This window comes from Myxine glutinosa, chromosome 4 (genome assembly GCF_964187855.1).
Source record: "Myxine glutinosa chromosome 4, kmMyxGlut1.1, whole genome shotgun sequence".
Taxonomy (NCBI): Eukaryota; Metazoa; Chordata; class Myxini; order Myxiniformes; family Myxinidae; genus Myxine; species Myxine glutinosa.
The window spans coordinates 111,715,681-111,726,946 of NC_136264.1; the positions used below are offsets into that span (position 1 = coordinate 111,715,681).

The window sequence follows — 11,266 nt, forward strand, 5'->3', positions numbered from 1 at the left end:
TTCACAATCGCCTTGCACCTATCAAGGACGCGGAGCGATCACCATGCCGGGCTCGTCCAGGACGCCCGGGCAGGCCCGCGCTCAACTTGCCAGGCCTCGGTCGGGACGCCCGGGCAGGCTCGCCCTCAACTTGCCAGGCCGCAGCCAGGACGCTGGGCCACGCCCCCTCTCGCCTTTCCTGGGCAAACGCTCCGGGATAATATGTATATATATTGCTGCCCGATAAACGGGCTTTTCAGAGTGCCTGAGTGTTTGGTTTGATTAAAGCAACTCGGATGAATTCCAGCTTTTTGTCGCGTCCATTCTTCCGATCGACGTGGGAGCCCCAGCTCCTTCAATGCCATCAGCTGGCGTGTGGGGGGGAATGGTGGGCAGGGGATCATTAGGAGCGCATGTGCACAAACTGATGAATCACTCGGCCTGCAAATCACCAGGGCAGCAGTTTATAGTTGGCTCGGAATTAAAACCCGGGCTAGAGAGCTCAGAGGTGAGTGCACATCATGTACCCCTTTTCTATCTTGCTCAGCCCAAAGTGTTGTTGAAATGAATACATTTTTATCTATTGTGTGCCCCATGAAAATGGTGCTTGGAAGTGACATTGAGTTGGAAAAGCAACCGAATCACGAATACAAAAAAAAACAAAAGTTTGAATTCATAGCAGAAGAAGATCATTCCTTTCCAGATTTAATGATTTTTTATTGTAAACCGACTACAGCATTATTAATCTGTTGTTATATTTCGTATTACTATAGTATAATGTAGTACTTTTTATTGAGGACCAGAAGGTGATGGAGGGATAAGGGTGGGAGGATGAGTGTCACGTGACCACAATAGATGGTGAAACATTTGCCATCGCCGAGGCAACAGTGAATTATGATGTGGGTCTCACAGTTTATCATGGGCAAATGATGCCCATCATTAAGGTCCCCTCCTCCCCGATGGAATTTCAACCTCTCAAAATTATTGGCTTGTCTTGCGATGAGGCTGAAGCACAATGTTTGTTGGTTCTCGATCTCACTTCTCCTCCACTATGGCTCCCTCTGCTGGCTCTGCCCTTCACTCCAACCATCCATACTCCTCGCAAAATGCACACGTTCTTCAAGTCGCCTCTCTTGGTTATACTCCCGAAAAAATGTCCCATTTTAGCTCACCTGGAACGTACGTAGTTCTGGGAAGCTTATGCGATGGCGCATCGTCAGTCCGTAAACACTTGCAACTTCTTCTCCGAAACCGCTGATGGGATTGCGACCAAATTTGGCACAATTTATATTTGTTGTGTTGTGACGAAAGTTTGTTCACGGCATTAAAAAAAATCGGGTTCTCAGGGGGTCTACCGGGTGTCAAAGTGGGTCCAGATTTGACCCCCCCCCCCCCCCCCCCCAAATAGGTATTTGTTTTCTTCTCTGAAACTACACACAATATTTTGATGAAACTTGACCACAATCTTCATCACTTGTGATGTTCCGAAGATTGTTCACGGCATTACAAAAATCTAGCCCTGAGGGCGTTTACTGGGGGGGGGGGGGGGGGGGGAGGGCTCCCAAAATACAAAATAGGTTGTTTTGTTTAAGTCTTATGATTTATATGTTAGTATGATTCTGCATGCTGCCCTGTCTTCTCGCAACCATTGAAATTCGTTTAAGATACCGTGATAGTGTTTAAAGTAATGTTACGTTTGTGAGGGGGTAGGCAATGGCTTACCTTAGGGCCAGGTAGGATTGTACAGGTAGTGTGCTCTGACTGTCGTGAAGAAGAAGAAACCTGTACCTAAGTAGGGATCCGTTAGACCGGATGTCGTGTAAGGTCGTATATTTGTGCCCATGGCGATAGGTGGGGTTATGTTAATTAGGTAGGAGTTAAGGGTAAATCCTCTGTATGTAAATTGCCTCTGTGATTTCTCCTCTGTTTCTTATGACAAGCACTACACACACACTACCCGCCAAGCATTCGGAATGTACTAAAAACACCAAATAAAGCAACCTGAACCAGGATTTTCGAGCACCAGCAATGATACCACCGACTGGCTCATCACAAAGGCCAGCAAGTGGCCGTGATGCCACGCCCCGAAGAACGATTGGTCAGGACGGCCATAAAGCGATGAGATGGACTCTTGGATTGGAGCGCAGATGTACGTCATCGGATGATATAAGAGCCCGGGAAACAAAAGAACGGTGTCCCGGCATTTTATTTCTCTTGGGTCATGGCTTTAGTGACGAGCAGACGCAGACGCATTCTTTTCTCTTGGTTCGGGGTTTGAAAGCGAACAGTCACAGTTTTATCCTCTTGGTGTCCCGAGTTACTGCAGACAGTCGCGGCTCGTGTTCTCGTTCTTTTGGTTTAGGCGATTGGTGCGAGCGGATGCATTGTCTTTCCCTGGTTCGTTGGTGCTGACTGGGTGGCGGCTGGGTGTGCCTGAGAGACCGTTGGTGCTGTGTGGAGCAGATGACGAGGACGGGCTCGACCTGCTTGCTTTCCTGCTCGGCGGCTGGAGTGAACAAACTGCTGCCAAGGCCTGTTTTCCCACGCACAGACTCTGGGGCCCGTGCTGTGGCTGGCAGGTGAACGGACTGCGTGCCAATGCGTGTTTTCCCGCGCGTTGACGCGGGGGCTGTGACGATCCCGGACAGTCAAGGGGACCAGAGCTGAGTACACACATTTATTAATTTCAGTTATTTTTCCCCTTGTGTTGTATACGGGTCCGTATGGGAGCGCTCCATTTAGGATTTTGGTTACCGTGCATTGCTTTGTTTCCTGGCATTATTTTTATAATGCCCCCACAATCCTCGTACACAGCCACCTTTTTATTATATGACTCATAAATTAATGATCCAAACACTTCATTGAAGAGCTACAATAAATATTTATTAAATTTGGACCTTCGAAGAGGTGTTTCAATCAGATTTATTTTGGAAAGCCATGGAGTTTCGTATGTATGAGGGGTGGAGTTATGTTAATAATATGATATGGCAAGTCAAATTCGATCAGAAAAACTTTAAATCTACTCAAATGTGCTCAATGTTGAAAGAACACAAATCATAAAATATCTTATTTTATACATCAGTTGTCGACGTTAAAGTATAAAACAATATAGAGTGTAGTTAGATACAGTGAATTGCGTTTACTCACCACGGATGTACTGTTGGTTCGTCTGAGCTTAAGAAACATGGACCATCCGTCATTAGCTTTGCGTAGTCGCAGTATCGTAGCCAAAGAGGCTAATATCAGATGGAAAATACTTGAATACATTGATTGGTTCGACGAATTAGCAACAAATGCAATACCTGTGGCACATTTATTGCTATTTGAAAACTGTTCCGATATCCCGCAGTGACGACCTGAAATATGGTGGGCGTTGGCAATTTCTGCAAGCCTCTACGGAAGCTGATTTCACAAATACAGTCACATGAAAAAGGAAGTACACCCCATGTAAAGTTTTGACTTTTTCAACATATTTCAACATACAGCTATTTGATCTTCATTTCAACAATATTGATAGATAAAGGTGATATAATACAACAAATATCATGAAACATTTACATTTTGTAGTCCATTGTATAATTTAAATAAACATAAATGCAAATTTCGCATGTGGAAAAAGTAAGCACACCCTTGGCTCTAATAGGTGGTATTCCCCCTTTGGCAGAAACAACCTCAAGTAGGCATTTCTTATAACTGTCTACCAGTCTCTGACATCGACTGGGAGAAATTTTTGCCCACTCCTCCAGCAGAAATCTTTCAGCTGTGAGATGTTTGAGGGGTTTCTTGCATGCACAGCTCGTTTCAAATCCCCCCACAACATCCCGATGGGATTTAGATCCGGGCTTTGACTTGGCCATTCCAGAACCCTCCATTTCTTTCTTTTCAGCCATTCCTTGGTGGATTTACTGGTATGTTTAGGGTCATTGTCATGTTGCAAGGTCCACCTTCGGTTAGGCTTCAACTCTCCGACAGATGGCCTCACATTATCCTCAAGCACCCTCTGGTACAATGAATAATTCATAGTGGATTCTATGATGGTGAGCTGCCCAGGCCCTGACGCAGCAAAGCTGCCCCAAACCATAATATTTCCACCACCATGCTTTACAGTTGGTATCAGGTTCTTGTGGTCAAATGCTGTCTTTGGTTTTCGCCAAACATGTCTTTTGGTACTGTGGCCAAATAGCTCTACCTTTGACTCAGCTGTCCAGAGCACATTGTTCCAGAAGTGCTGGTCTTTGCCTTGGTGTTCATTGGCAAACTTTCGTCTTGCCCTGATGTTCTTTCTGGACAGCAAAGGTTTCCTCCTGGCACACCTCCCATGTACATCAAATTTGTGCAGCCTCTTTATAATGGTAGACTCGTGCACTTTGACATCAACAGTGGCAAGAGCTACCTGTCGGTCCCATGATGACATTCTGGGGTCCTTAGAGACTTCTTTCAGCATCTTGCGGTCTGCTCTCGAGCTGAACTTGCTGGGGCGGCTGGGCCTGAACAAGTTGGCAGTTGTTTGGAATCTTCTCTACTTGTAGATGATCTTCCGGACAGTCGAATGATTGATTTCAATTTGTTTGGAGATCTTTTTAAATCCCTTCCCAGACTCGTAGGCATCTATAACCTTCTTTCTGAAGGCCTCAGATATCTCTTTTGATCTAGGCATGGTGACGCCGTGCACACTTCAACAACAAAGAGCAAACCAAACTAAATGTCTGAGGTTTAAATAAGACAGGTTCCTCCAAGATCCTCTCTATTGATGTTCCCATCATTTGCACCTGAGCTGGTGCACCTGATTCTAATTTTAGGTATTTGAAGTAGTGATAAATGTTCGGGGGGTACTTACTTTTTCCACATGCGAAATTTGCATTTATGTTTATTTAAATTATACAATGGACTACAAAATGTAAATGTTTCATGATATTTGTTATATTATATCACCTTTATCTATCAATATTGTTGAAATGAAGATCAAATAGCTGTATGTTGAAATATGTTGAAAAAGTCAAAACTTTACATGGGGTGTACTTACCTTTTCACGTGACTGTACATGAAAGATGTAGGTAATGGTGTTACCTATAGCGTTGATGTCACATGCGTACTTTGTGAGCGCATGTACTTTTTTACTTGCGATAATCGAAGATTTTTCAAGTATATTGATTGGTCTTGTGCATTATTACTTGGCAAAAAAAAAAATTTTTTTGCAAGTTTGTTGATCACTCCGGTTTGTGTGTGTGTGTGTGTGTGTGTGTGTGTGTGTGTGTGTGTGTGTGTGTGTGTGTGTGTGTGTGTGTGTGTGTGTGTGTGTGTGTGTGTTTGTCTGTCCGCTCACTTATACTTGCCTACAGGTTGCAGTTTTTAACCGATCTTCACGAACTTCACCAAATGGTGGAGTTCGTGGTCCGACAAGTTCCTATATTTTTGAGGTCAAAAGGTCAACATAGGTCAACCACTTTTTTTTGAATTTCTAAAATCCTCAATTTTCATCTGATTGACTTGAAGTTTGAAAATTATTTACATATCAGCTAACTGAATTCAACCACCAACTATTTTTGAGATCAGCGTCGGCCAAAAGGTCAACATAGGCCAAATGTCAACCACTTTTTTGAATTTATAAAATCCTCAATTTTCATCCAATTGACTTGAAATTTGAAGAGGATTTACACATCAGCTAACTGAATGCAACCACCAACTATTTTTGAGATCGGCATAGACTAAAAGGCAAATATCGGCCAAAGGACAACAATTTCAAATTTCTAAAATCCTCAATTTTCATCCGATTGACTTGAAATTTGAATATGATTTTCATTTCAGCTAACTGAATTCAACCACCAAATATATTTTGAGGTCAGCTTAGGCCAAAAGGTCAACATAGGCCAAAGGTCAACCACTTTTTCAAATTCCTAAAATCCTCAATTTTCATCCAATTGACTTGAAATTTGGAGAGGATTTACATATCAGATAACTCAATTCAACCACCAACTATTTTTGAGATTAGCCTCGGCCAAACGGTCAATATAGGCCAAAGGTAAATAACAATTTCAAATTTCTAAAATCCTCAATTTTCATCCGATTGACTTGAAATTAGAATAGGATTTTACATTTCAGCCAATGTTTCAACCACCAACTACTTTTGAGATCAACATAGGTCATAAGGTCAACATAGGCCAAAGGTCAACCACTTTTTACAAATTTCTAAAATCGTTAATTTTCATCCGATTGACTTGAAATCTGAATAGGATTTGCATATCAGCTTACAGAAACCAACCACCAACTATTTTTGAGGTCAACATAGGCCAAAAGGTCAACATATGCCAACTTTCTAAAATTGTCAATTTTCTCAGATTAACTTTAACTTTGAAGACGATTTACATATCAGGTTACTGAATTCAACCACAAATTATTTATTTTTTAAGGTCAAAAGTATTCTCTACTGAGTGGCATTCTACTTTGTTCTGTTTTGCCAAGTGTCACTTCATGAGTGATTTTTCATTCTGTTTGTTTGTCAATCGCCTACAGGTCACACGATTTTAAACCGATCTTCACGAAACTTCACCAAATTGTAGAGTTGATTATAAGGAAGAAGCCTATTGATTTTGGGGTTAAAAGGTCAATAGGTCAACATAGGCCAAAGGTCAGCAACTTTGTCAAATTTCTAAAATCATCAATTTTCATATGATTGACTTAAAATTTGAAGAGGATTTACATATCACATCGCTGATTTCAATTACCAACTATTTTGAGGTCAAGATCGGCCAAAAGGTCAACATAGGCCGAATTTCTAAAATTGTCAATTTCCATCCAATTGACTTGAAATTTAATGGGGATTTGCATATATGGTCTCTGAATTCAACCACCAATTATTTTTGAGGCCTACAGCTCAAAGGGTCAACATAGGCCAAGTTTCTAAAATCATCAATCTTCATCCGATTGACGTGAAATTTGAAGGGGATTTGCATATCAGTTTACTGAATTCAACCATCAATTATTTTGAGGTCAACATAGGTCACAAGGTCAACATAGGCCAAAAGGTGGACATAGGCCAAAGGTCAATAACCTTTTCAAATCACGAAAATCCTCAATTTTCATCCGATTGACGTGAAATTTGAAGAGGACTTGCATATCAGTTCACTGAATTCAACCACCAATTAATTTTGAGGTCAACATAAGCCAAAAGGTGAACAACCTATTTTAGGGATTTCGCAAGTATCATGCTGTGCATGACATATTTCTTGTTATTCTTTTTCCTTTTTTTTTATACATAGTCGAGGCTCGTGAATGAGCTAGTACTAGTTCACTGAACGAATCAGGATGCATCAAGACAAAAGGAACAGCAGAGAGAGGGGGAACACCGACAGCAGAGCCGAAGGCCAAGACAGAGGGAGGTAGACAAACTGGGCGTGTGGAGGAATGGGAGTTGTGGGGAGGAATTGGGGTTGTGGGGAGGAATTGGGGTGTGTGGAGGAATGGGGGTTGTGGGGAGGAATTGGGGTGTGTGGAGGAATGGGGGTTGTGGGGAGAAATTGGGGTGTGGGGAAGAATAAGCGGCAGCCGGCAAGGGAGGATGCATGGGGTGGACAAGATGGATAAAGAAGGGAACACTCAGGAGGGAAAAAATGGAAATTTGGAAGGAGGAGGTGTTGAAGTGGTGAGGATATTCCTGGCCTATTAGTATTAGCACAAAAAAAAAATTGGGGAGAATAATAAGCCGAATAATCGTGTTTCAAAATCGGACTATTTTCACTTCCGTTATGCAAATCCGTCAATAATTCGCGTGACGTCACGGGTGCACAACTCATTGACAGACGGTATCAGAATCATCACAAGTTATTCAAGATGCCGATGTGCCAAGCGTGTAACTGTTCCAATTAAAATACGGGTGAGAGTTACGTTCCAGGTGATCTAAATATTAGTTGGGTAAACAAACATAAACTATACGACAGTCAGTTGAGGCCGTGAACTAGCTGAACTGAAGTCTAAGCCGTAGCTTAGAAAAACCTATGCCTAACCAAAACTGCAGGGATGCTGCTCCTTGCGACAGAAACGAGGAAGGATGAGAAGATTCTTCTCCACATTCCCAGGCATGATCCTGTTGCTTTGGAAGCCAGGTACCATTTGAGGTGCTACCAAAGCTACACAAGGTTCTAAACCAGGAAGAACCAAGAAGAAGGTCCTGAAAAGAAACTCTATCAAGAACGAATTGTTCAAAACCGTGAAGTGTTGAGGTTGTGGAGATTAAACGTCATTTGAGAAATGTGTACTTCAAAAAGATACTAGAATAGGTATTCCAGAGTACAAAACCTTTAGTTAGAAAAGAAAACTTCAGAAGTCATATCCATATCTTTGATTTTTGAGATGATCACATTGCAATGAGAATCATGAGTTCTTATTTGTTGAAGATTTGTCTACAGATGAAGTTGTTGAGGATGTTGTGAACCCATGATCATCAGATATGAGCACAGATGAGACAGATACTCACAATGATGCTCATCAAGTCTCCTCTCTTGTCCAGGAAAAATGCAGCATCTGACTGTTAGACACTTGCACCATGCCGCCCTATAGTCCGGCAGCTAAGCTAAATATAGCATAACAATTGTGCATTTTGTGAGGAAAGCACCAAATTTGGCACACTAGTAGACTATCATATTATGAAAAGATCTGGATATTGGGCCATCCCAGATTCAGAGATTTGATTTTTGCAAGATTTGCAGATTTTGCAGATTTGCAAGCTGAGATTGCAACGCCAGGGACGGCCGACTCCTTCCTGCGAGCTGCCCACGTCACCCGCACAAGAAGAGCTCATCAAATCACTGCAGCGGCACTGCACATCCTGCAATACCGTGCGTATGAACGCCACTGTATGACATATGCTGATGATGCAGAAGACCTGCCTGAGGTCGAAGACTGGTGTCACCAGAGAGGAGAAGACATTCCCAACTTTCAGTACTGGGCAACTGGGCTGGAACTAGAGATGTTGGTACTGGTCGACGTGCGTTCTCTGCGGCAGGCTTCATTCACGATGTACCTTGATGCCCTGACGGAACTGGTCCCATGGTTCCATGCCTTAGACCACACACACGATGCCAGGTGGGTCCCTGTTCACCTGAGGGACATGGTTGCACTCCCAATAAAGCACCCAGATGTAGCCAGAGAATTCAGGGCTGGCAACTTCACTGTACAGAAGACGAAGAAGGTGTTCTCTTCGATCCCAATCGACCAGGCGCATGAACAGAATAACGCCTGCATCAAAGGAGATGGTGGAGCAGTCGGCCTCACTGACAACCCAAGTGCCCTGCGGCATTGGATGATTGCTGGGCCAGAAGTTGCCAGGGCCATAGAAGAGTTCCAAGATGGCCATCAACACTGAGGGAGGCGAGAGGACACACGTCATCACGCCCAGACACCAAGTGTGCAGACCTCTTTCGCCAAGGATGTCCGCGCCCTTGTCAGCGTCATCGAAGAGCTTGGCAACCCCTTTGAGGAAGAGAGCATGGATCTGGTTGTCCTTGACACAAAGGAAATTGCAGGTCCTGCTGCAGTTGAGACTGTCAGGAATGTGAAGAAGATTGGCCAAGAGCAGTTCCAGGCTTTCACCAGAGAATGCCTGGTGGAAAGGACCAAGCCAATTGATGATGCAATTCGTCGGAACAAGCTGAAGGTGTCATTTTAGAAAATGGCTGCCACAGCCATCAGGGGCTGAATTTGAGATGGCCCAATATCCAAATCTGTTCATAATAGGATAGTCTACTAGTGTGCCAAACTTGGTGCTTTCCTCACAAAATGCACAATTGTTATGCTAAGTTTCCCCACTACTATCACTCAGGATGGGTATAAAAACCAAGTGTACTGTAGTGTCAGTCCTTGGGTGTCATGGCCATCCACAACCTTGGATGTTACCATAGATGCTGCCACAATCTTGGTGTTCTTCCAGTTGTTGAGCTCTTCAAGTTGTTGAGCTCCAGTTGAGCTCTTCAACTTCAAAGCATGGACAACAGGTAAAACTGATGGACTGCCAGCAGAGAAACCTATGAAGTGAAGGATGCAGTAAGAAGATTGTTTCAATGTACCAGGATGTCATGAATCTTGCTTTGAGGGGATGGAGGCTCATGTCTAAGCACTCTGCCCAAGTTACGTCTGTTAGGCACGTGACTGGATCCACCGAGCTAATTGCTCTGTTGAACGGCCTTGGACATCATCTTCATCTATGGGACTCACTCCATCTATGGGACTTCATCACTCACTCCTCCATCACTCACTCCATCACTCTATCTTGGACATCATCTATGGGACTCCATCACTCACTCCATCACTCTATCTTGGACATCATCTATGGGACTCCATCACTCTATCTTGGACATCATCTATGGGACTCCATCACTCACTCCTCCATCACTCACTCCATCACACTATCTTGGACATCATCTATGGGACTCCATCACTCACTCCATCACTCTATCTTGGACATCATCTATGGGACTCCATCACTCACTCCATCACTCTATCTTGGACATCATCTAGGGGACTCCATCACTCACTCCTCCATCACTCACTCCATCACTCTATCTTCGACATCATCTATTGGACTCCATCACTCACTCCTCCATCACTCACTCCATCACTCTATCTTGGACATCATCTATGGGACTCCATCACTCACTCCATCACTCTATCTTGGACATCATCTATGGGACTCCATCACTCACTCCTCCATCACTCTATCTTGGACATCATCGATGGGACTCACTCACTCACTCCTGGAACGTACGTTCCAGACAGTTAATTGTCTGTCCGTCTGTCTGTATGTCTGTTTGTCGTGTTATAACTTGAGAACGGATTTCAATAAATCCAACTACGGTGGATTCAGGGAACTCCCGGGAAGGTTTGTGACACAAAAAAGAAAAATTATGGGTACATGGGCACACGTGTCAAAACTGCAAACGCCAACATGCGACGCTCGTTAGCCACACAGAATCTCATAGGAATCCTTTTTTGTTCTTGCCCATAGATTAGCCATCACAGCACAGATTGGTATTTCCATCAGAAAAGTGACGGGTCTTATATTTTAGCTTTTCTTCAGATTCTCAGGTTCTTGAGCATGACACAGCTCTAGCTCAACTTCAGATTCAGCGAGGATATATTCCCCCGAGCATCAAACCATTGTCCATGCAACAGTTGTCTCGGACAATGATGACTTTGGTGAAGAAACGCTGTCGGGAAAGGGAACTACATAGTATAAGATGAGTCTTTTGAGCAAGCCAGAAATCTCATCAGCCCAAAACCATGGATGGAAGATTGA

General features: G+C 43.5%; 1 pseudogene; it reads left to right on the plus strand.

Annotated features, from left to right (window-relative positions):
- Positions 1-3,180: 3,180 nt before the first annotated feature.
- LOC137426332 (U4 spliceosomal RNA) lies at positions 3,181-3,381 on the plus strand (annotated as a pseudogene).
- The last annotated feature ends 7,885 nt before the right edge of the window (positions 3,382-11,266 follow it).